The following is a 27,194-nucleotide window of genomic DNA, read 5'->3' on the forward strand; positions in this document are numbered from 1 at the left end:
CGTGTTTGCTCTAAATCAAGTGCTGTTGATGATTATCCTTACGCTTTCTGATTAATATGACAGGAAGCCTTTATGAAAGCCCATAAAACAAATATAGGGACTATTTCCTGCTGCTGCAGTTTGAATCGTCCTCCATAGTGTCTGTGAATTGGTAGCACAGCTCTGAGGAAATGGAGCTGTGTGCACAGATGGGAGCCCAGACAGCCCCACCTCCGACTGAAACGACAGTAAAAGGGTGTGTGTGTGTGTTTCTGTGAGTGAGTGATTAAGTGAGTGTCTGTACACACACGTGTTTGTGTGTGTGTGTGTGTGTGTGTGTGTGTGTGTGTGTGTGGGCCTCTCTTTGCGCTTGCATTTGTCACAGTCTGTATTTAGGTATGGAAGGTCATCCATGCATGTGCCTGATGTGTGTGTGTGTGTGTGTGTGTGTGTGTGGGAGAGCACAGCTTGACTCCGACTGTTGACACTGGCTCGGTGACAGCCTGAACACTCGGCTGTGTTGACGAGTGGGAGTCCCACCCCGCCTGCCCCTTTGTGGAGAATGAATATTAATAATTCAAAGTGATCTCAATCTCGGCTGCCTCTGAGGCTGTTGCCCATTACCCCGGGATGAGCTGATATTGCTGTTGCATGAAAAGGCCACCGACAGGCAAAATGCGTGGGAGGGAATCTGTGACGCGCCGCTAAAAGGCACCCCTGAGGTTCCTGCTATCGCCTCAACTGCATGGCTGAATGGAACGTACAGTATTGCTTTGAAAGGACACACGCAAAAATCTGCTCTCCTTATTAGTGGAAGCTGTCTCTACAGAAAGCTAAATGTGTACACAGACGGCTGACTTCTTATTTGTCAAACTATGAGCAACCCTGAAAACGATCCAAATCCGTTTTTTAATGGTGCTTTAAAAAACATCCATTTACTTGCCGTTGTTTCACTCTATTTTCCTTAATTCCCCTTGTTTTTTAAGCTCCAGGTTAAGGTAATACACAGCGACAAATAAAATGATCTGCGTGAAAACAGCTTGTGGCTAGGTTTTCATGCTCTGATCCCTGTAGTGAGGCAGGATGGTGTCTAATCTAACTCACACTGCTAGCCTGATGCATGTGCTTCCACCCTGCTGGCACATGAACTACCGTAATCTCTCCGTGTGATGTCACATGATAGCAGCTATCATGTGACATTACGCTGCTTTCGAATCCCTGAAGCAAAGACATATAATAAAAAATAAAAAAAAGGAGCTGTTGAAAATTGACAGCTTCTTGTCTTTGACAGGTGGGGATTCGCGTGTAAATACAAAATAAAATCAAAGGGAAATAGCGCCATTTGTTAACCTGGATGTCATTCTGTCTGTCCATTATGACCAACATTTTACTCACCACCTCTTGTTTTAGAGATTTGAGACATGCAGTCCCGTAAGAATAACCTCAGTGGAACAGAAATCATCTCAAACACTTGTATTTGAGTCCAAAAGTAAACACAGAAAGTATTAGAAATCCTTGTAGCTTTTGTAGCAAACAGCATAGAATAGCTGTTACACTTTTTGATTTGATTTAATCTCTAGGTCTACGAAAATACACCAAACCAAACAAATTAAATGAAGCTTAGTCAACACGGCCTGAGGATATTAAAACTGTGGAACCTTGAAACCAAAAGTAGATACAAATTCAATACAACGACTTTTGACGGCTAATATCTACCATCCATCCGTTATCTGTAACTGTAACTGACATAAAACTATTTACACCTAGGGGCAATTTAATCAGAATACTTTATCGATCCCCTCAGGGAAATTGTTAAGTTGGAAGTTGCTCACACTCCAATTTAAGGCAGTAAATAAGAGTAAGAGAAATTTGTATAGATTAACATAGCTTAAGTGCAAGAAATAAATAGTTAAGTGATGCTATTGGAGTACAGTGTGAACATAAGTAGCAGCAGTGAACATGTGGCTGAAACATGTCAGACTACAATCATGTATTGCACATGTAACTAATAAATTATTGCACCGAGTAATTGTTGAACAGAGTAATTATTGCACGTAATTGTCTGATAATGTTTACATTATAGAGATGTGGTATGGAAATATGTGTTGAGATTCAACAATTAAAGTGTATGTAACTTTCATTTTGTGTTGATTTCAGCGGCCCCTTTGGACAAAAGCGGTAGTGTTTTTACTACACTTGCTGTCGTAAAGGTCTTTTCTTTATGATGCTGTATTACCGAGTTTGCGTTACCGGGAGGTCATATAGTTGCGATAAATGTTTTGCTCAGACAGACAATCATTCATTTACAATAAGAGAATACGTTACAGATGCATCATTGCATTTGAAGTGCTGCATACGATAACTTAGCCTACTACGGATGTCTCGTGAGCTAAACCGGGTAACGTTATCACTGTCACTGTGTCACGAGCCAAAGCGTTAAGAGTTTGTTGAAGCAACAAACGTAATAAGATCAATATATCACATTACATGAAACCTGAGGACGCTTTACACATGTACAGGGGGACAAAAACAGAATGGTAGGCCAACACAAACATGGACTGAAAAGAACTTGGGTTTTCGCCCGTCGTCTGTCACTCTCCCTTTTAGCTTTTAGTTTTTCTTCGTTGTCCTGCTACCTTTTACCTGGCTGGATGCTCACTAACACAGGCTTTGCAACTCAATGCTAACATGCTAATGTTTTGCTGTTAAAACAATAGAGAGCCGGAGTCACGCCCTTCTACATCCGGTCCATGGGACCTATCTTTCGAAAAAATATGAATGGGAGTCAGTGGAGAGATAATAATAGTTTTTTGGTCCGGTTCGAATTGTGCCATGCATTTCACAAATGATGTGTGTAAATTGAAAAGATAATTTTACATGTTAAGAGATAAACGATTTGACGTAAAGAAGTTGAACATTAGGTTTTGTGTGAGATCGCTTAGTGAACTACATCGCTCGTCTCAAACAATATACGTCACCAGAGAAATATGGCTGTCTCCTTGTCGAGCTTTACCGTCTTCGTGTCAAAAAGAGGTGAAAGCCATTATAAATCGGGTCATGTCGAGAGCTGCAGCTACTCGAAGAGAGTTTTGGTCGGTTCCGTACGCGCCAGCATGTAGGACCAGCTGTGGTGATGTCCGGTAAGCGACTTGGACTTGTAGTCCGTATAATTAAGTATTTTCTCATAGCATTTTACTTAACTACCTTGCGACCAACTGTGACATTCTTGACACGTAAAATATTTTTTTATTTTGAAAAACATCATATGTGTAATCCAAGGCACAAGTCGATCGGGACCAGAAAATAGTTTGTCTTTTGCCATTGACCACCGTTTTTTTTCGAAGATAGGTCCCATGGAGGCAAACAGAAGGGGCGGGACTTTGGCTCTCAATAACCGTGATGCTAACATTTGCTAAAGTACAGCTAGCTGATGGGAATTTCTTTAGTTTAACAATATGTCATAAACCAAATTGGAAGTGTTGAACACATGGAAATTGTGATATGGTGGTGTGAGCTATAGAAAAATGTTAAATATTACCAAAGTTAGCACATTTAATCTTGTAGGGGTCGTGGATCATGAATGTCTCTACAAGTATTGTGCCAATTCATTTTATGCACTATTTCACTAGATTACTGAAAATGATGTCAAAAGTCTGCCAATCACCAAAATCACTGACATGTATCTTCTGGAGACCATGAATGTCTTGACCAAAGTGGTGGACCTACTGTACAGACAGACCAATATTGCCATCCTTTTTTTGCTCTAGCATGGCTTAAAGGTGCACTATGAGTTCCTGCATGGTTTCAGCGCGATTTCATTTTTGTCTCAAATCGCTGCCTGCCCCCTGAATACACTGTGAAAAAGCCCGGTCTCGGGAGACCTCACCGTGGATTTCCACAGGATGCGGAACGTCTGCGGACCGGCTCCGCTGCGGAACGGCTGCGTGCTCCGCGGTCCGTCAATACCCACCAGGTCCGGATTTGTTGCGTAACGGCTGCGACCAGCCGACCACGAGATCTCGCGAATTCACGTATGTTCGTGCGATATAACAGAATATAGTTTCTATAAACAGAACCACAAAACCAACAACAGTTTGTTTCCATCCAGAGGAGTAGAGGGGAAACAACTCTGTGCTGTGTTTTCAAGGTGTAGTGCAGGGAAATATGACCTGCCGTGAGTGCGGTGTATTTTATTTTGAAAAGTATCCGGATGTTTTATTTTGTTTCTGTGCTCGACTTCCTGTCCCGCACAATCTGAATTGTGCTGATTTGCTGCGGAGCTCTCCGTCGTCCATCAAAAATAGAAGCTCTGCGTATCTGCTCCGGAGGGCTGCGGACTGACGGAACTGGGACGGAGTAGGGACGCAGACGTTCTGCAGTCAGTGGAAATACACACATTGACTTTAATGGAAACCTAATGACTCTGTCGACGTTCCGGAGACGTTCCGGAGACGTTCCGGAGACGTTCCGCAGACGTTCCGCATCCAGTGGAAATTGCCGGTCACAGTGGTCGTAAACGTCAAACAAACACTAAGGGCACAGGCTGTGCACCAAAATACAACAAACCACTTTAGCCAATCACCGACAAGATGGTTGGGGGAGGGGGTGGGGGTTAGTGACAGTTAGTCAGTTAGCCATGGCAGTTACGGAAACATGGGGGGAGGGGCGAGCTTGCTCTGTTTTGTTTGAAATTTACTTGGAGCGTCAACAGAAGTGACCATGCAGGAACTCATAATTATTAATAATGTACGCAACTACAATACGTTTTGATAATTCCCAATATTAATGTTGAGTCTGCATTTCCCAAATCTCTACAACTGACGTGGTATCACGACCAACAGGCATACTGGACAAAAACCTTAGATTAACATCCAGGTTGACAAATGTTGCAATATCTCTTTAAATCCACAGTTTTAGTTACACAAGAATGTGTCCTAAGTGAAGCACATTTCTGTACTTTCTGCTTAAAACAGAAGTTCCTTCCTGTGGTTAAGCTGCATTCATAATTTAACAAGGGTTACGTTTACAGGTCAACCTCACCTAAACCTTACAGCTGTTGCTCAGGGATCTTCTAAAGGGGAAATATGTGAACTATTTCACCCTGTTAGAAAGGTGAAAATATTTCCCGGCGCTTAGGTACATCCAGCAATGAGGTGATTCAGAACGACAAGCTGACCTGAGCTAAGTTGAAACTGTCAGATTGGATTCTTAACGAGGTCCGCATTCTGCTGGTACTCACTTAGCAACTGCTTCTTACTTCTTAAGAGGCTGACTGTCACACACTTGACCTTAACTCAAAGGAAGTATACCCAAGATTTTGGTTTTTGACATGACAAAGATATTCTGACAAAGTTATAACAAGGTCCTAACAAAAACTGTAATCATTCTCATAGGACTTACAAGCCATAAGGCTTGGATAGATAATTATCCAAGCCTTCTGTAAAATGAAGTTGTAGCAAAGGGTTACAATACATAATGCAGAAACAAATAAGGACCAATAAAGTATCTTAAAAAATTAAAATACAGGTTCTAAATGGAAAATGGAAAACCACAAGTTTGGTTTTCCAGAATGTTGGGGTGTGCCTTCGTGATACTCAAATGACTTTACAAAAAGGACGGAAAAAATTCAATAAATGAAGACCTCAATAAATGAAGACCTCAATTCACTTCAAACAAATGGTAACACTTGAATGTATCTACATAAGAGTGACATGACAGTGTCATGAACACATGACACAGTCATGACACAAGAACCCTAACCCTAACTTGTCATGACATTAACTGAATGACACATAAAAGAAGCGTTCATGACAGTGTCACAGTGTCATGTCACTCTTATGTCGATACCTTCAAGTAAAGTGTAACCAAACAAATTATGGTCGTACAGGTGTAATGTACATAATCCAACTTTCCCATCTTTTCAAAACACTTGTCTGTTGTTGTTGTTGTCTAATAAAAATAGAAAAAGAAAAAGGTCATTCTTTCCATATCATAAATAGTCAATCCAATCATCAATTATAGGTGTTGCTGGTTTTAGCCACTCGGAGGATCTTTTCAAAAAGGCCGACACAGACGATGAGAATTGATCTTAGATTAAGAGCCCGTGCGGCTTAAAACCACATAATGCTTGAATAATTGCCCCGAGAGCTGCGCGTTACTCTCCCCGTCCCCAGAAATAAAGTTCACTCTAGTATGTGTGGGTAGCCACAAACTTAACATGCAGACTGAATCTCGCTATGTTATCACCGCTCTTCCATTTCCCCGGTTTGCACAAATCCATATTAAGCCGCGATATGTCTTTGGGGTTTGGCACCTCCGCACCTTCAGCGTGGAGGAGATGAGAGTCGGCCTGTTAAATATTAATGCGGGGCCAGATGCCCGGCTGGCCGCTGGCATTTATCTTAACCTGCTCCAGCAGGTGTGAGCGCAGCAGGTCCCATTGGCATCCAGGAGGAGCACTCAACCTCTGGATCATTTAGAGGCGTTAAAGGATTATATTTGCGCTGAACCGAGACTGGACCAATACACCCGAGGGGATGGAGGGGGGAAGGACTGAGAGAGAGGAGAGGGAGAAATGATTGTGTTCGCTCAGCGAGTAGGGGAAAGAGAGAGGAAGCTGGGAGATGGATGGGGTGTGGTGTGCGCCTGGGCAAACACTCACCGCTGTTTGCTTCTCTCTTCCCATTTTTCTCCCAAGGGCAAACAGAGAACCGAGCGAGCTGCAGCTGTCTGAGTGTGTATGTGTGTGTGAGAGCGGGTGAAGTTGACCCATGTGGCCTCTATATAAGTAGCAGGGAATCAGCACAAGCAAACCTCCCTCCTGGGGCCCTTGGCCACTGTCCCCCATCATTACTCCCTGGAGATCCTTAGGCAGCGCCGCAGGTCCCTGCCACCAGCTTCGTATTAACCGTAATGAATACACCGCGGCGAGGAGAAGAGGAAGAGCCTGAGTATGTGTCACTGCAGAGGAAGGCGACACTTGCTAGCTTGGCAATCACGACAGCGCTCAACCCCTCTCCCCGCCTTCCTCTACTTCTTACCCATCCCCTTCCCTCCCTTATATCCTCGCCTCGCGCCTCTATTTTTCCTCCCACAGCGGCACAGAGCAGCGCAAGCAGAGGAATGCCGTCCATCATGTTGCCGTAGCATCTGTCCGGAGCAGATCATCAGGACAAGCTGTTGAGAATAAGCTAGGGTGAGATGAGACAACCTGGCTGCTGTAACATCCAACAGTGGCCCATTTTTTAATCTGGATGCCATACCACTGTGATATAAATCAGTGATTTAGCCGATATCTATTGCTTTCTGGGTACATGGCACACATGCACTTACAAGCAGAATAAGCCAGGGTGTTAGGCATCATTCCTGGCTGTTTTTTTTGTGTATTTTTCAGAGAAACGAAAGATCTTTTTTAGAGCTGCAACAATTGGTCGACTAATCCAATAGTCGATTGATATCGAAAATCACCGCCAACTATTTTGATAATCGATTAATCGTTAAAGTAATTTTTTCAAGCAAAATTTGCAAGAAAATGCAGTTTTCATCCTCTCAAATATAGAGGTTTCCTGCTCTTTTCTGTTTTGTATAACATTAAACTGAATATCTTTGGGGTTTGGACCGACAAAACAAGACATTTAAAGACATCACCTCAGACTTTGAGAAACTAGGAGGGACATTTTTCATTATTTTCTGACATTTTATTTATATTTTATATAATGATTGATCGAGAAAATAACTGGCAGATTAATCGATAATGAAATTCAATTATTAATTAGCTGCAGCCCTAATCTTTTTAACGATAGATTTGTAGGTTTGAGGCAGAGAAAAAATCCTTGGCTGTATGTTTATATTTGATTGGGAGAAAGGGGAGATGGAGAGCTTCTAGGGAGCCAAGGACAATAATAAGAGCACAGCTGTAGAGAGAGAGAGAGGTTATGACTGATCCTATCTTTCTCTGATAACTAAAGTTTGTAAAAAATGGAAAAGGAAATAGTTGCTTGCTCCTTCTTCGCACAAAATAAAAGAAATATGTACCCAAAAACATTAGAAGTATGTACTGGCATTCACTTTTCCATCAGGTCTGTTGATCTATTAGCAGCTAGCTTGTGACTTAATGGTTGCTGGATTGTTGTAAAGATCTTGAATTCTCTTATTTTGGCACTTAGTTTCCTCACCTACCTTACTTCCTTTCCTCTCTTTTCTTAATCACTGATTGGTTCTTGCTTCCGCCTTGTCACCCCTAATTACCTGATTGCGTTAACCTTGGGGATGTTCAATCTCAAAGTGGTGTGCACCGTTTGGCTACGGTTTCCGGGTTGAACTACATGTTTCCTCGGAACGGTGTAAAACAGTCTGCAACGGGCATGGACCTTTTTCACAGCAGACATGTTTGACTTGTCATAGTAGGAAAAGCACAGCTGAAGTTGATAACCTTAACGATGGCTCAATTCCATCAAGTGTCCCAGTAAGCTATTTCAGTGAGTCAGCATGCACAACACCAGGGCCTCTCCTAAGTGGAATGCAGCCATCATTAATGGTTCTGAATACACCTGTGCTTTTTCGACTATGACATGTCAACATGTCTGCTGTGAAAAAGGTCTATAGATGTATGATTTCTCTCGTTTGGTGGGTGTGTCAGATGTTATTCAATCAGCAATGACGTAACTAACTTGAACTCTTTTAAATTTCTGTGAGTGATTTTTATGTATGTGAGATATATGTGTGTTAGTTGTGTTATGGTTGTCTAAGCTACTGGATGCCTAAAATTTCCCTCGGGATGAATGAAGTATCTATCTATCTATCTGTCTATCTGTCTATCTATCTATGACGTGTATGTAAACTCGTGGTAATAAAAAGGCAGTGCGAGTGCGCACACAGAAAGGTGTTCAACGCACCACCGTTTCTCAGTTTAGATCAACGTTTTGCTACATTTTGTCAGGGCTGAACGTTCCCCTGTTGTAAAGATCTTATGTTCTTTTATTTTTGCACTTCCTTTCCTCTCTTTTCTTAATCACTGATTGGTTCTGGCTTCCACCTTGTCACCCCTAATTACCTGATTGCGTTCACCTGGGGGATGTTCAATCTCAAACCGGTTTCCGGGTTGAACTACGTGTTTCCTCGGAACGGTGTAGAACGGTCTGCAACTGGCTTTGAGGTATGTTTTGTCTCGTTTGGTGGCTGTGTCAGAGATGTTACCAGGGGCGATTCTAGGATCAAACCTTTATGGGGGCTCAGCCCCTAATTAGAATGTGACACGGATACAGTGCCTTGGAACAAACTCCCAGAAAACTACCAGTTTTTTTAAATCAAGGCTGAAGACCTTTCTTTTTGATGTTGCCTATCTTTAAAGTGGCCATATTATGCTAATTTTCAGGTTCATAATTGTAATTTGAGATTGTATCAGAATAGGTTTACATGGTTTAATTTTCAAAAAACACCATATTTTTGTTGTACTGCACAGTGCTGCAGCTCCTCTTTTCACAATGTGTTCAGGTCTCTGTTTTAGCTAGAGTGAGACCTCGCAACATCTCTGTTGTCAGTCGCACATGCGCAGTAGCTAGGTAAAGATTACATGAGCTAGCTAGCTGTTTCTCCAACTTCGGCCTGTACAAGGCAGGATTAGCTGGGAGACTTCTTCTAAACGAGGGCGCACTTCCAACTTTGCGTGGAATACCTGCAGAACATGGCCATGTAAGTAGTTCTATACAATTTATTTTGTAGATTAGGGTGAATTTGTGTGTGTTTTAGCAGTGTTTTGCCATTGAGACCGAGCTAGCATGCTAGCGCTAGCATGCTAACGGTTAGCCCCCTAGGCCCCTCGTCTCAGCTAGTTAAGTAGAAAGCCGTGCAGATTTTGAACACCGGAGACTGAAGGCAGGACACATTCAGAAACCCGTATCTCACTCAAAACAGCATGGATGTTTTGTTTTTTTTTCAAAGTTTGCATGCATGTGGAAGCACCAGAGACACAAAATAACACCCCAAATCCCAGAAAAAGTGATTTTTTTCATAATATGGGCACTTTAAATAATTGGAGGCCTGAGTTGGACTCGGTTAACTTGTTCTTATACTGCACTGTAAATTTTATTCTCGTATTGGTCGTTGCGTTTTTAACTCTGTAATGTTTTATGTAAAGCACTTTGAATTGCCCTGTTGCTGAAATGTGCTATACAAATAAAGCTGCCTTGCCTTGCCTTGCAAAAGTGTTAACCTGGCACAACCACCTCCGATTGGCCAACACTAGGTTTCTGTTAACCCTTTCCTTGACTGGGTTACAGGTGCATAGCATCTGCGACAGACACACAGGATGTTAAACCTGTTTCAAGCCCTTTGAACCTGTAATTGTTTGTCCTCTGTCACTAACAGACAAGTTCGCAAACTCTCACTTGAAGCACTAAAACTGATTAAAAAAAAAAGGGGAGGGAGATGAGATGAAATTTAGGGCGGGCTTGAGCCCCCCTAAAAAGCGTCTAAAATCGCCCATGGATGTTACCCAATCAGCAGCGACGTGTACTGTGTGTAAACTTGTGGTAAGAAAATGGCAGTGTGATTTGCGCACACAGCAGGGTGTTCAACGCACCACCATTTCAGTTTAAATACACTTTTTGCTACGTTTTGTCAGGGCTAGAGTTTAGATTATCTGCCCAAGCCCGAGGGCCGATATTTTACGCCGCTATGATCGGGCCGGGCCCTTCAAGCATTTGTGTTTTTTTAATCATTACTTTATTAGCCTTATTCGGTGGGGAGAAAGCTATGCCTCTCCAGCTTCTCCCGTAGCTCTGGGTATATGTCCTGCGCTGACTTGAGTGTGAGGTAAACTGTGCTACATTGTGTCTCCCCCATCTGCAGCACTGTTGTCGGCCAGTGTGTCAGCATGCAGACCGTGGCGAAGGACAGTATTAATTAGGTGATCGAGACAAGAAAATCTCCTGTATGGTTCCAGGGCTTTGATTATGTTGCTGCCTTGATCTGTTATCCACACTATTCTATTTTTTACGTTTCTTCATTCGGATCCATTTGCGATCCATTCCATTCTGAATAAACAAACAGCGCAGTTTACATGCTTCGTCCTTGTTGCATTACCTGTATTTATTAAGATAATTCTAAACAGATTTCTGTAGTTCAAACAACTCGGAATTGTAGTTGAGAACGTCAGTTATAACGGCCCACGTATTAAAAAATTGTCGGATTTAAATTGGGCTCGGCCTCATAATTACAGTTAATGTGTCGGGCCGGGCCGGGCTCGGACACAACGGGCTCGGCTAGGGTCGGGCTTGATTTTTTGGGCCCGATCTAAGCTCTAGTCGGGGCTGAACATGCCTCCTGTCACTCCTTATTTAGAGACTATGACTCTCTTTTTGTTCAAATTGGGTGGCAGGTAATTCACCGCCCATGTGTGTTTTGTTGTACTCCTTATCATTTGCACCACCATTTTGAGTAGAAATAAACCTTTGTTAAGTGGACTGATGTTTCCTGGCTCTTGCATTCTAACCGATGCCCCATGATGATAGCACTCAAACGGAATCCTCCTCCTTAACAAAACTATTAAACCAGCTGGGTGATGTACAGTATGTCAAGTGAGTGGTTACTGCAGAGGAGCCCAATGAGTAAATAATATAGTATAACACTGCTAAAGCTTTCCAGGTGTAAAACTATGGCAATATTGCAAGACTATATAACTTGCTGAAATCATTTTCTGATTACTTGAATAGCCGATGATCAATCAATCATTTAAAGGGTAACTACCAATTTTTTTTTTTCAACTTGGACCTTATTTCCCTGTGTTGTTGTGTCTAAGTGACTGATGGGAACAACAATCTTTGCTACAATGTGAGTTAACAGGGCAATTGTGCAGCTTGTATTTACCTTCACAAAAGTGCTCGTTTTGCCACTGACAGGCTCAGATTAATATCTGATAATATCAGTGTCTGACAACAGCGTGAGTGCGTTAGGTTTATTTTTCACGTAGTAATTCGAACCATTGTTGACAAAGAAGGAAAGGCAAAGGAAAGGAAAACAGAAAAGAAGAAAAAAAACAGATTTCAGGGTTTAGTAGCATGGAAGACATTGCCAGAGAGGCAATGACCTTACTCAGTATTCCAGAAATGGTTCCTTTTGTCCTTTTTGGCATTTTACACTCTTGCCAGACTCTCATATGGTGATGTTAACAAAAAGTGTCCTTTTGAAATACCTATAATGTATTATTTTAAGCTGAAAGGCCTCTATTGTGAGAAGCACCAGCAGTACCTGCTCAGAGTGAATAGGGCAATGGGTGAAGGGCATGACTACTGGGAGGAAATGTATGAAAACATTCAGCAGCTCTGTGTGTGTGTGTGTGTGTGTGTGAGAGAGAGTAGCAGATGGGCATTCTATATGACTGATGGCCTTGTGAAACATGAAGGTGTTGTGTCAATAAACGATGTTCCACCCCATCCATCAACCGCCACTGACAGCAACATGTGCACATTTTTATCCGTTATGCTTCGTGCATAACACACACACACACACACACACACACACACACACACACAAGAATACGTCAGCCTGCACAAACAGCCCTGCATGCACACAAACCCACTTACTGTAGTTGTACAGTACATAGACAGGAACACCCACAAAGACCTGTCTTTACACACACACACACACACCTACACACTTACACACACACACACACACACACACACACACACACACACACACACACTCACGTCTCACTCCTGTTGTACTGCACTGCTTTGCAACAGTCTTGCTGTCGCTTATGAGGAAAAATACAGCAGTGAGAAATAAATCTGGTCCAACAGAGCATGAACGTATTGAGTTTTCTTCGTGTTGCCTGTTCTTATGGTTTCAGCAGTGAGGGACTAGTGCACCTTTACAGCTTTGGGTCTGAAAATCTACGTTGTGCAAGTAGTTTGTGGGGTTTTTCCCCCCAAGTTTAGCCTTTTCTCTTGTTTCACTTTTAAAGTTCATTGCTGTCTCAAGTGTTTCTGTGGTGTCAAATTACCTAGTTATTGTTAACTAATATATACATTTACAGGCATACACCAAAACTCTGTCTTCTGAGGATATCATCTGCTTGTTGATAGCTTGCTCTGTCATGGTGGATGACACCTGTAGTCAGCTTCCATTCACAACAGTTACAGTGGATTTCAGCAGTGATCCAAAAACAGCCATATAAACTCCCTAAACTGCTCCTTATACACATTAGAACCTACTGCTTCGCTGTTGATCGGTATGTTCCGCACATAGATAGCACAGATTACATCCCAGATATACTGTATATTACAGATATTGACCCTTTGAACTCTTTGTGATGTAATTTCTTGGAGTTTGTTCAAATGCTATTATATTGCTAAAATCAATACAACCTAAGCTTAAGGTTATGTAAGTCAATAAACCTTAATTGTTAAAAGTATTGAAATTGTGTCAACAATAAAACGAAATACAAAAATGGGACATGGGTTTTCATCAAATTTTACTAAATAAACACACAAAACATATTGATCCAAAAGATACGTGACAAAAAAATTATTATTTTAGTTATTTGAAGTATGTACAGTTTTTAGTTTTTGAGATATGCTCATTTTTATGAACACAGTGTGACAGCGTTTTGATAGTCGATTAGAATGATGTCAGAATAACAAGCTCTAGCTGTTATGGTTTTTATTTTAGATCCTTTTTTACAGGATCATGTAAACAACTATCTTCCGTGGCCGCCGGCGGGAGGTACGTTCTAAGCGGGTTAGATGAATTATTGGTAAAGTAGATCATCAGCAGAAAAGTGGATTATGGTGTTTCTATGGATGCTTTTATTCTTTTTGTGAACCACAGTGCTGCCAGAGCTGCCTTTTCAGAGTCACATTACAATCTGTTTATATGTCATATATATATATATATATATACTGTATGATATTATCCTTATTTTTCATATGCATATTTGTATGAGCACCGTTGACTTTCATTGTCCATGACTGCTTCACTGTATTGCATTTTTGTGCACTGGACAATAAAGAATATTACTTAATGTATCAATAAAAACAAAATGTGATCATGTACAATGGAAACAGGAGTGATGACTAAAGTGAATTTATAGAGAGAGAGAGAGAGAGAGAGATTGATTGATTATTGTTCACTGGGGGAATTTGTTTTCACAGTTTGTAGAGTGCCTCACAAATATACATACATTCACATACAGTAAACATAGACACCTTCATCCCAAACACCCTATAATGCACAGTTCCCTCATGTCCGTTCAACTGGCACCCCGTGTGGGCAGCATATACAACAAATAAGTAACACACACACACAACAATCACCGCTAGGGAGCTTCATTTAGGGATGACATGGCAGAAGGCACAAAACTCCTACTGTAGCGGATGCGTCTCCAGGCCAAGAACCTGTATCTACGTCCTGATGGAAGCAGTGTGAAGAAGAGTTAGAGGGGATGACTGGGGTCATGTGTGATTGTCTGTGCTTTGCGTTTGGTGGCTTTGCTGTAGAGATCTGATAGTTGGGGGTGGGAAGGCCAATTATTTTTTATGCAATTTGGGCGACACGAGTGAGTTTGTTGCTGTTGGTGTCAGTTAACATGTTGGAAAAACAAGGGGAACAGTAGAGGAGAATGGATCGGAGTATGCTCTTAGACTGTAGTAGTAGGTGACAGGGAGCAAAGGAAAGTGCTTTCAGTTCGCGGATGGCAGAGAGTCTCTGTTGGCAATGTTTATGGTTGACAATGGTGTGTTGATCAAAACTCAGTTTATTGTCAAGGGTGAGTCCAAGCTATTTGAACCACTCTACCATTTCAACAGGTTCGTTATGTATGCAAATTGGGTTGTGAGAGATGTCCTGGGCTGTTCTGTGTGATCTGGGAGCATTGATAAATAGTTCTTTGGTTTTACTTATATTCAGATGGAGGTAGTTGTTGGTGCACCACTGTGTGAGGTGGGAGACTGAGTCTTGGTAGGCTGAAATAGAGTTATTGTCATCGAGGAGTGCAAGTACCGCAGTGTCATCAGAGTATTTGAAGTATGTGGTGACAGGTGAGGGGCTGACACAGACGTTGGTGTATAAAAATGTATAAATGTATACATCATACACAACGTTTATCTCAATGCGCTCATTCTGGCGTAACAGCAGTGGATGGAAATGGATTTTTATTAATTGTCAAAACTACAAAATCTAGTTTTATGACCTTAATAATTTCAGTTAAAGATGGCACAAAGTTATGTTTACATCCAGTGTTCCTAACCAAAAAGCAGTATCTGTATCCTTCAGGTTTATTAAAAAAATGCATTTCTTCTGATAAAACATTTGTAAAGTCATCATTTTTTATGTTTTATATCCTGCAATGTTTACGTTCATGCTTACTCGCTAGCAGTCTTCTTCCTCTCTGCCTTTTGTTGGCTCGTTACTACGCTTCTTTGTGCCAACTGTCGATTAGCAGAAAAGTGTGAAACCAACGGCAGCAATGTGTATCGTGTCCCTTGTGTGCTCATATGCGTGCATGTGTGGTGAATACAAAACAGGGTGCCACTCATAAAAACATTGCTCCATAGCTGTATAATAATGTTTTAAAATGGTGGATATGCTTAGATACATTTTGGTTTGTGTGTATGTGGGGTGGGACCCTACAGCAGGGTCCCCTAACAAGGTAATCCATGCATACTCAAAAGATATTCAATGAAGTAGCCTAGTCCTTTAAAAGTACTTTTATTGTACAAACCATTATGTTTTAAGATTTGTTGGCGTAAGAGCAACTTTAAGTTTAATGTGGAAAGCATAACGATAAAATGATTTGATTTGTATTAAATGAATGCAGTAATAAGTATTTGTAAGGCTTCCTCTGAACAGTAGGCTGTAAAGATTGCTGTACTCATTTTCAGGCACAACAGCAGCAGGCTTTATTTTCATAATGACTTCTGAGCACATTCCTCAGATGATTTCTTTACTGTAATATATGCGGTTAAAGAAAACAGAAAACTCAATATTCTCTGAGGTTATTTTCATCTCACGACCATCTGTCTCTGCAGATTAAATCATTCTCCACATTAGACAATGCCTGTCTGTCTGCTCTTCCTCTGTTTTTCAGACCAAAATACACCCACAGCCCCTGTGACATTATTACTCCATCTATGAGAGTCTACTTCCAAATGTCAGGCACATCCCCCCGAGGAATGTCATGCAACCTCCGGCCGAGTATTAGATGAGTAGGAGAGCATTGGTCCGACTACAGTATACAGGCTATCCTTAGACTGTTAATAAAGTCCAGACAATGTTGTCGGCTGTTGGATTGAAACTGAATGTTTTCAGCACACTGCCAGTGGAGATTACAGCAAGAGAATTGTTGAACAAACCGCGGCATGCTCCAAATCATGAACAACTTCCATTTCTGTTCTCAGGAAAGCTGTGGATCAATTTTGTCATTACAGCGTGTTTGTTGTGGGATCATTGCCTTGTACATTTTTTATTCCTGGAGCTTTTCTCGCCCCATGTCGTAGCACCTCACAGGCCACACAAAAGCCGACATGTTCAGGTGGAGCACACGGGCAATAATATTTCCAGCCATTATTTCTAACAGCATTATTTCCATTACATGTCCATTTATCATTCATTTTTACTTCATCCACATGACTAGCCATATTGATCATGTCTGATAGCACAATGTTTCCTTCCTGCCTTAATGGTCATTCTTTGTGATGGAGGGTTCACTTGAGTGCTCTATATGGGTTTGTAAGCAGTGAGCATTTTCACAAAAAAACGTAGCCACCTCCATTTTTCTGCAAATACCCATAATGCCATAACAAAGCTTAGGTAAAGGTGCAATTGTATCTAATGTGTGTTTTTTGCAATTGGTATTCAGGGGTTTCTGAGGAAAAACCGACAATTCTAGTGATTTACACCAAAGTCATGTAGAGCACTACATGTTGCAGTTACAGTATGTAAGAGTTAACAGTTACTAAAAGTAATGAATAAATGGTATGAATAACTAGCTTAATGTAATGACTAAACAGTTCCAATGATTAGCTAAAGTAATGGAGAAAAAAAGCTAAAAGTTGAAATTGTTACCTAATGGTTGAAATACTCCGCAAATGGTTGAAATAGTTAACTAACGGTTAGCTGACGGTTGAAATAGTCAGCAAACGTTTGAAATAGTTAGCTAACGGTTGAAATAGTCAGCTAACAGCTGCAGTTGAAATAGTCAGCTAACAGTTGCAGTTGAAATAGTTAGCTAACAGTTGAAATAGTCAGCTAACAGTTGAAATAGTCCGCTAATAGTTGCAGTTGAAATAGTTAGCTAACAGTTCAAATAGTTAGCTAAAACTAATGGCTTAAATGCATAAATAGTTGAAACATTTAGCTTCACTCCAAGTAGTAGTAGGATAGAAGGCTTGTTGTAGTGGAATTTCTGACTAAACCAACCTTAATATTGACAGTTCAATTGTATGAAAATCTTAACAAGATCCACTTTTATATGTATAGTGTTATACATTTGGAACATACATTGTGAATTGATGAAGGGGTACATAAGTTCATCTGACAGGGCTGTGGGGGTACCTCGGAACAAGAATGTTGGAAACCACTGATGTAGAGAATACAGATGTAGCCATTTTAACTGGCAGTGCTGTGGGTAACGTTATATACTGTAGAAAATGAAATGTATTCATTCCAATTACAAAATCCATTTTTCCATTGTGGTTTATCATTAATATTCAATTTCCCTCTGATTGTTATTACATTCATGGCTGTGATAACAGTCAACATGTTCAGTCTGGGAAACATTTGCTAAAAGGCTGCAAGGAAACAAAATGACTCAACAAAAGAAAAGAGAAAAAAAGGCAAAACAATGATTATATAACTTTAAAGGCCATTATTGGCACAGTCTGTGCTGCATTTTATCTCATCACTCAATGTCTCACCCGCAACAACAATGCACAGTACTGATTTTTAATTAAAATAGGTTATCAGTACACAAGGTAACCTTCTGTCATCACTATTTCCTGACTCTCATCTTCCGCAAGAAACAAAGGGTTGTCCTGCAAAAACAGTTGGTCAGACCTTCGCTCAATTTTTGGCCCAATACTGTCAGCCAATAGCCTGGTTGACACCAGACCCTTCTCAGTTGTAACTGAGAGTGGGTCTGGGGAAGGTTCATTGACAGTTCATTTCCAAAGGGGCGTCACCAACGGACACCGCTCAAATGCCTCTGGGCGCATTGGATAGTCCAACCAATCAGACCAACGATACCGGTGACGCTGCGCTTCGGTAGCCGTCATGTTGAATGTAAACAAAAAGCCGCTCGCCGTCACTGCGCTATCGTCGTTACGTAAAGCCCGCCTCAGCGGTTGTGATTGGTGCCTCGATCTCTGGGGACATTGGAAATGGGTTTGAATGGGCTCTTCGCCAGACTGACTTGCAGAGCAAATCTCAAATTTGCCGGAAGTTCGTCAGGGTTTACCCAGGCTAGTCAGCCAATCAAATGCATAAGAATGCACATTCATGGTAGATTACAATGTAACGTGAAAACTGTATCTCTACTGTTTACCCTGCAATTGTCACAACAAAAGATAAAACAATTGACTTGTAATATCCTGTTCCAAAAGGAATGTAGTATTTTAACTGTGGTTTTGGGTTTGCCTAATTGTACTAATAAAACTGCATTTTTTTATTACTTTTCTTCTTACACTTATATTCAGCTACATAACATGAGGCTCCTTTCCTTCCAATTGTCATTAATGTAGCCCAATATCCTTTTTCATGTATGTATTTATTTATGTATCGTCCTAATAAGCAGAAGCCTATGTGAGCTGTGAACATGGATGTGAATCTGCAAACAGACTGTTTTTTATCCGTGTGTGTACTGTTGTGGTGTGGAGATCCTTTACCTCCCCCCGGATAACAAATTTGTTAGTATAATAGCAGTCCAGTCCACGGTACTAAACAGGTTGAGAAACCCTGCTTTAAAGGCCTCTGTCTTCTTCTTTTTTTGTCTCGGAAGCTCAGATTTTTTACCTTGACTTACTCAGGTAAAGTGAGCTGTTGGATGATGCATTTATACACCTCACTGAGCAGCCCCGTTGGTCCAGCGCTGCTACCATCTTCACAAATGTGTGACATGAAGAAGCAGAGCGAGCGGACAGATGGACACCCAGGCTGTTTGGATGGCCCAACTCATTAAATTCTCGTGCAGTTGACCCTGTGTGGCCAAGAGGTCTCTATTTTGGCACTGGCAGTTTATGCAGCAGGGCTGGGGTGCCATTTGTCACCCATGGCAGGTTAAACCATGTGCACAATCTGTTTATAGCCATAATTATAAGACATCAACCTGCGAGGGTTCAAGAACATCTGCTAGGAGCGCTCCAGCGGGAGGAGGCTAGCTGGAGAGGTCTATGGGTTATATATCTGGTGGGAATAAATCTCCTGCGATAGGTATATCAGGTGTGTTTGTGTGTGAGGGGTCAGAGGGGCTGAGAGGCAGAATGCATGTCTCTATCTGTACACTGAGAGAGTGCTGAGTCTTCCTGTGGATTAATGTTTCTTCTAATTCAATTCAATTTTATTTATAGTGTCAAATCATAACAGAAGTTATCTCAGGACACTTTACATATATTTAGACCACATACATAGATCCAACAATTCACCCAAGAGCCATGGCATTTATTGCAGTGGAGGCGAGGAAATACTTCCTTTTAAAGGTCCAATGTGTGGGAATTCCTCCCATCTAGCGTTGAGATCATATATCGCAATCAACTCTCTCGCGCCACGCAGTTCAAAGTACGTATTACAACTACGGTAGCCTTCACGCTTCAAAAAGCCAGTCTCTTGCTCTTTTCAATATCCTTTTTATTTTAAGAAAGACTCCTGTTCCTGAAATTTGTATTTTGAATACGTGTGGTCCTCCATGTTTCCTTCTTCAAACTTGCCGGGGCCGGGAAGTTATGATACCCATTAGCAGCATTAGCAGCACCTGTGAGTTTATCATGTGACAGTGAAAACGTGAAAGGCGGAGCAGTATGTCCTGTATGTCCCTTACTAGCTAACGTATTTCAAAATGGCGCATGAATATGGAGCGTCTACTCCAGTTCATGCAAACGCAAATGTAAAATTTCAAGCCAATAGGAATACTTGGAATTGATGGTGGTGGTAAATATTCATGAAAACGACAAGTTTGTCAACGGGCAACACAGATTTTGAGAATGAACAACTAAAAATGTTACACACTGGACCTTTAACGAGCAGAAAACTCGGAGAGAACCTGGCTCTTGGTGGGTAGAAGGTTGGCCACAAACTGAGTTGTTGTCTTTGTCTTTTAGTGACACGGTATCACTCCCGTGATGCAAATATGGCAGCAGTGTGTTCTTGCCTCCAAGTCTTCACATCGTTCTTTCAATGTTCCCTACTCTCATTTTAGTGAGTGACTCTTCTTCCAGGGTGGTGATGGAATCCGAATGGCCGCGAACAGTAGCTTCCAACACAGTCACTTGGTTTTCAGTCGTTGTTCCAGGTGTTCCAGATGTGTTCCACTGTTTTTCTTAAAAGACTCCACTGATTTGGCATTGCTTTCCCGTAACATTGTTGGAACCCATGATGAATAGTTTAAAAGAAAATTAAAATTGGACAGCAAGATTCAGATGTGTTTTGCCATTGTATACTCAATGTGCAAGCAGAAATGAGGAGCAGGCTACAGAGGTCGGGTAAACTCACTTATTTCTAACTCCACACCCCAGATTTTTCAAACTTGTAATCTTCATCCTCAACCATGGAGCCTCTAGAACCACAAAGTCTTTACTTTCATCACATCCTCATACCTAAACCACAGAATAGGTCGATTGCCAATGAATGCTAAAATGACACGTATGAGCGTTGTATTTAATGCTCTGATATGGCGCACGGTGGCCATTTTGAACATGTGAGTCTGCCACGTGACAGCTTTAATCATGTGAGCGTTCTATATACCGTAACATTCGCAGTTTGAAACCAAATTAACCTAACACTAATTAAGTTTAGGTAACAAATATACATAGTTAGGGTTAGGAAATCATCAGGGATTGGTTTAAAATAAGTCACGTAAAATGAACTAAAATGGCGATGTACATATGTAACGGACGTACCTACATCACGGATTCAGGTAGAATAGAACCACAAAACCAACAACAGTTTGTTTCCATCCAGAGGAGTAGAGGGGAAACAACTCTGTGCTGTGTTTTCAAGGTGTAGTGCAGGGAAATATGATCCGCCGTGAGCACGGTGTATTTTATTTTGACCGGATGTTTTATTTTGCTTCTGTGCTCGACTTCCTGTCCCGCACTATCTGCCCTGTGCTGAATTGCTGCGGAGCTCTCCGGCGTCCGGCAAAAATAGAAGCTCTGCGTATCTGCTCCGGAGGGCTGCGGATTGCCTGAGCTGTGCCAGAGTCGGAACGCAGCCGTTCTGCAGTCAGTGGAAATACACACATTGACTTTAATGGAAACCTAATGACTCCGCCGCTGTTCCGGAGTGGATCCGCAGACGTTCCGCAACCGGTGGAAATTGGGGGTTATGTGGCTTTTGGTGCCTAACGACAAATGTGAATTTGGGTCATTATAAGCTGCTTGCTGGGTGAGGACGATCTGCTTTCTTCATATATGCAATAGTACTCCTCAACACCTGATCAAAATACACTTTGGTGTCTATAATCTATGGAGTTAATTCATAGCATTAGCATTAGCTTGGGATTCTGTGTTCCTGCTACCTTGATTGGGGGACATTTTCTTTGGGTAATACTTCTGTCCTCACTTTGCTTGCAACCAGTTAGACTGTACAACTCCACAGACTTACTTTAAAGGCTGTGAGTTTTTACATTGAACAAAATATTACTGGCACGATAACTTTGCTGAAAAATTATGAATTACTGTGCAGTGTTTTGGCTGGTGATAAGCCTTAAAACGTGCGGCTCTATTACTATTGGAAGAGAAAGAAAGGAAAACAAAGAGAGGCTGAGGGATGTGCAGATGTCAAACAGAATAACGCAGAGAGAAAAAGGAAACAAAGCAAAAAGTGCCACATAATGCACAAGCGAGTGGGTACATAGTATGCACGCTGCAGGAAGAGCGGAGTGAGAGAGACGCAGCCTAATAGCATAATGATATTAATGAGAGACCATTCATCACGCAGACTCATCACTTAAGTTGATGAATACCAGCAATTTAAAGTAGAGACTCAAGTGGAACAGGCCGCTCTCTGCTCCACTAGCTAACCTTTCCAGTCTATTATGCCACGCGTCTCCCCAGACTTAACACTGAATGAACCGACACGAAAACTGCTGAATATCTACCCCAACGTGTCGGCAACAAAATGAAATAAAAGATCAGTGAAGCATTAGTGAAAAAAAAAAACTCAAAAAAAAAAAAGACTTGCTGAAAGAATCCAATTATACACAGACTAAATACTCTCATATTTGCGTGCACATGTACGAACCCCCACCCTGAATCAAACCATCGAACCCCTAGAAACAAAATGATTTCGGCTTTATTTCTCCTATACGTGCAGCACAGAAAACACATTTTAATTAGATATAGCTAATTAATGACTCCCGTCTGTGAACCTTCATGCGTAATTGCAAAAACGCTGATAAGTTCATTACTGCAGAGGAATGGTAAATACACGCATAAAGTTTAAAAGTGATAGAAATCAAACAGCGGGGGGGAGGCCTAATCAAAGGCATCCTTACATTAGCTGATTGGGAAAAGCTGAAACCTTATCTGTGGTTGAGAAAAGAGAAAAGAGAAAACATGCCCAAATGAGATTTAATTTTTTTAAGGAGTGCTGTGTTTGCCCCTTGTAGCAATCAAGTCAGCCGAACATGAATAATTCATCTATAAACAGGGCATGTGTTTGTGAGTCAGTCGAAAGATTTAAGGCATTTAACTGCCATTGTGGTTTTTGTCTCTTACTTGTTTTTTTCTCCCTCCTTCGCTTTAGTTAAAAAAAGATCACAAGCAGCTGCAGATGCTTTCTGTTTGCATTAGCTCGAATCCTGTTTGCCTTTTTTCTTCTTTTTTTTTGAGGGATTTAACTGAAATAAGCTTTAATGAATAGCACTGGGAGACAGAATGAGACAATTTGCATTCAAATTGTAATTTTGCGCTGACACACAAAAAAATAGCAGGAAGAGGCTGTTTTAGGGAGAGGGGAGAAAGAAAAAAAATCGCATACTTGCAGGTTCACCAAATAAACAAATCTATTTCTGTTATACACGAGTGGAGGAGGAATATTTCTCATCAGCAGAGACAGAGCTCTGCTGTGCCAATTTTCTCCCCCTCTGATAATTTCATTCATTAAAGTACAAAAATGGCTTCTAGGATTTTTTTTTTTTATACTTCCCAGGCTCAAATGTTCATCCCTTCACCCATCAGCGCTATTCTTTTTCATGTTTTCATTACACATGCCTGGAGATGATTACATAATTGCATTACAGACAAAAGGAAACTGTAGCTGCGCTAATTTATTTAGTAATAACTGGATTTGTAGAAATACGTGTAATTTTCCAATAATCCATTAACGGCCTCCTACAATGCATTCAGGCATGTGTGCATACAGAAATAATTCATTTTCAGAAGCTCAAATGAAACCGTTTTTTTTTTTCCTCCGGCGGGCAAAAGAAAATCAATCATCTCAATCAAGTCATCCGAGTCTCAGACAATAAAAGTCAGGTGGAGAAGCTGTTGCCATCTTGAAGGCGGACCGCTAAAAACAGCATGTGGGAAGAACGCGCTTAAATCACTCAAGCTCTAAGATACACATTTTTGAACACTGAAGTCCGACCAGACAAGTGTTTTTTTTTGCGTGCAACCGTCAAGACAATACCCCCCGCCCCCTCCCGAAGATCCTCTCAGCCGCTTTCATTTTGTCCGACAGCACTTACTTTGAGCTCAGACGAAAGGCACAAAAAACCTGAAAAAAAAAACCAACATAAATGTCACAATCAAAGGATCCTGATGTTTAGATTGTACACCAGGGGTGCTGACAGCTAAAGCAGCGCTGTGCGACTACAGCGAAATGCACTTTCACACTTCCCTTCTGCTGGTGCTTCCTGTCAGTCTGGCCCTGTCATCTCTCAGCGTGTCAGTTTCATCGTCGTCTTCTCTTTCTCTCCACATCTGTTTTTCCCCTCCTCTATCTCGAGTCGTTTTCTCTCCCTCTTTTAGTTCCTTCCTCCTCACTGACACAGATCATCCTTTATTCCAGTACTCCTTGTGATCCTTGCAATAGCAGTGGGCGTGCCATCAGACCCATTAGTCCAATATCCCGGTGTTGAGTGGGGACGATGAGGAATGGATTGGCGGTGATGCGGGCTGCGTGCACTGCTGTGGTGTGTGTGTGTGTGTGTGTGTGTGTGTGTGTGTGTGTGGGCAGCGAGGACTGTGATGAGTGTGTGGTTTTAATGGATGGCTGTGAAGTGTGAGCAATAGAGAGGGACAGAGAAGCAAGAAAGAACAAGATAACAGAGAGCCGATCTGGTAATGGGTGTGTATTGTAATGCAACAGGTATGTATTTTATGTCAGGAGGATACATATATGTGCCAGTGGGTGTACATGTGAAGGAGATATGAGGTCAAACGTAGTCATTTTGAGATTTTTATGTTGAAAATTGTTCTACTCTACTCTTCTATTCCTATTAATATTTAACTACATCCGCCTAAATCCAGTTCAGGAAAGCTTTTTAAAATGGCTCCTTTTCGGGGAAAACAAGCTAGCTGCATCAGAGATGGAATTTAAAACTTACTTTGCGGTTGAAGGCTTTATTGGAAACTACTGTGACGTCAGGGATGTGTCCTCAGGGTCTGAGATGCGGCTCTCAGCTCCAGTAAGCCGTGTATCACGTGCAGCGATTTTAGACATGCAATCCTCTAGTTTCTTAAAATCAGGGTCAATCTTTTTGTCGAATGAGGCTTCAATGCCTTTGAGCACCTCAGTAGTTATTCTTACCACCAGACTGTTAGCCTTCACTTAGTCTATATCCGCGACGTTCCACTTCCGGGATCGCTTCGTTGCCGCCGGAAATTCCGCCGGATTTCACTCTTTTCGGCCAGATGTCCGTCACCTTCCGCTTTCTTTGTGTTGGCATTCTAAACTCCGGTGGATTTCTGAGGACTATGGTTAACTGCTCCTCAGATCTCTGCAGGGTAAATCCAGACAGCTAGCTAGACTATCTGTCCGATCTGAGTTTTCTGTTGCACGACTAAAACAACCTTACAAACTCTGTACAAAAATATCATGGTTATTCTTCCAATAGTTGAATTCAAGAGATTTCACGCTGCAGACCGATCAACCGACTGACCGGTACAGCCAACATAGAGCCTTGCCTAGCATGGCTACTAAAAATCCTCCAATCCTCCAAAGCACTGGAAGTGATACATTTTAATGTTCCTGCAAGAAAGAAAAAAACCTGACAGTTTGTTCAGAACAAATAAAAGCACCATACTGTATACACAGCAGCCATAGCCATCCTGACTAAATACACAAAGAGAAGACAAGTAACAACAGAAACTGTATCAACAAGGATATCAGGGAAAAGTAGAATAGGAAGACAAGTGGGCTTCGAAAGAAATTGTCTTCAATGAAAAGTAAAGTGAAAATCAGCATTTTCTTCAGAAGAACAGCATTAAAAGATGAGATAGGGCTGAAGAATATGAGCAACAATATTAGCAGCTTCTGTCATGTTAAAAATAAAGTGTGGTTTTGCTGATGGGTGAAGAATGCACTCCCTACAATAACAATAATGCCTATGAAGACTTGCCTATGTAATCATCAACCCTGACATGGCTATTCAAGGTAGCAATAATCAGCAGGGAAAATACTTTCTGAGTAAATGTGGTATTATAGGGACATTTGGATGTACCCTAGATAAGATTTGTTATGTTATATGTACAAGAAAACCATCAAATTGAAAGTTGGTATGTCGTGATAATGACAACCAATTGAAACCATAGAGACACTGGCTTAGACATGTCATCATGCCCAGCTCCACCCTTTTGTCCAAATATGGTCGCTTCTGGCTCCAAAAATACCAAGATGGTGACGGCCAAAATGCAAAGTCCAGGCTTTAAAACGGCAGTTCACAAACCAATGGGTCACGTCACGAATGCTACGTTCAGTTTTACAGTCTATGAATCTCTGAGCTCTTCACAATGGTTTGATTTGGGTGGGATTCAGGCCCCCAGGAGGCTTTGAAGCCAATTTGACATAGCGGCTAAACACAATTGCAACTTCCATGTCCGTCACGTGATGTCATGGGGCCCAAAAATACTTTTTTTCCATAGACTTAAATGGCGAAAGACACATCTGTAAATCAGTGGATACATTTTTTTGAGAGTCATAACCCCCGTAACCCTTGTTTCACTATCATAATTTGATCTATTTAGTCCGATAACATTTGGAAAGTGTTGAAGAGCCGCACAATTAAATCATTTAAATCCCATTCAAGTTAGCCAGAGTGCTAAACCGAAAGTAGCTGGCTCGGCTGGCAGAGGCATCTAGTGCGCCTGCTCTTTGGGCCCCATAGTGAGGCCCAACGCAGTTGAACTTTCTTGGCTTCATGCGCTACTGAGCAACTCTTATAGGAATGAAGGGACGGCACAGAGAGGCGACTGTTCGTTCAAAACAACAAACGCTATATAAGGTTAGCATAGATGCTGCAATAGCATCAGTTATATCAGAACTGGAAAGTATTTCTTTATTGAAAGAAGAGCAGACAGGAAGAACGACTGGTTTCGGCAAGATTTTGATAGACAGATTGTTCATCCAGTCACCTGCCAGGTATTTTTTTGAAAGTGCCTTTTCCAAACAGTTTCCAATGACGGCTTCTCAGATGGTTCTGTGTTAACAAACCATCTAACATGTCAATCACACAGCACATAAAATGGTAGAAAACAGATTTGAATCATAAAAGTGCGCTTTGGGTTGGCGTTACACACGTTAAGCACAAGTGCAACACGAGCTATTATGCGGCCTGTGAAGACAGCTGTGCTGATAAAATAGAAGCACATCTGTTTTGTAGTACATGTACATGTGTGAGACAGACAACTTAAAAACAGGGCTGAAACACCACCTGAGTAGACAAGCCATTAGACCTCAAGGATACACAATGGGTTTTGGTGTGTAACACTGATAACTGTTGTTGTTGGTTAGTTATACACTTCACTTTAAAGCCAGGTTTTCAGGGGCTTTAGTAAATCATG

The sequence above is a fragment of the Sander lucioperca genome, chromosome 19, assembly GCF_008315115.2.
Source record: "Sander lucioperca isolate FBNREF2018 chromosome 19, SLUC_FBN_1.2, whole genome shotgun sequence".
In the NCBI taxonomy this organism is placed as follows: Eukaryota; Metazoa; Chordata; class Actinopteri; order Perciformes; family Percidae; genus Sander; species Sander lucioperca.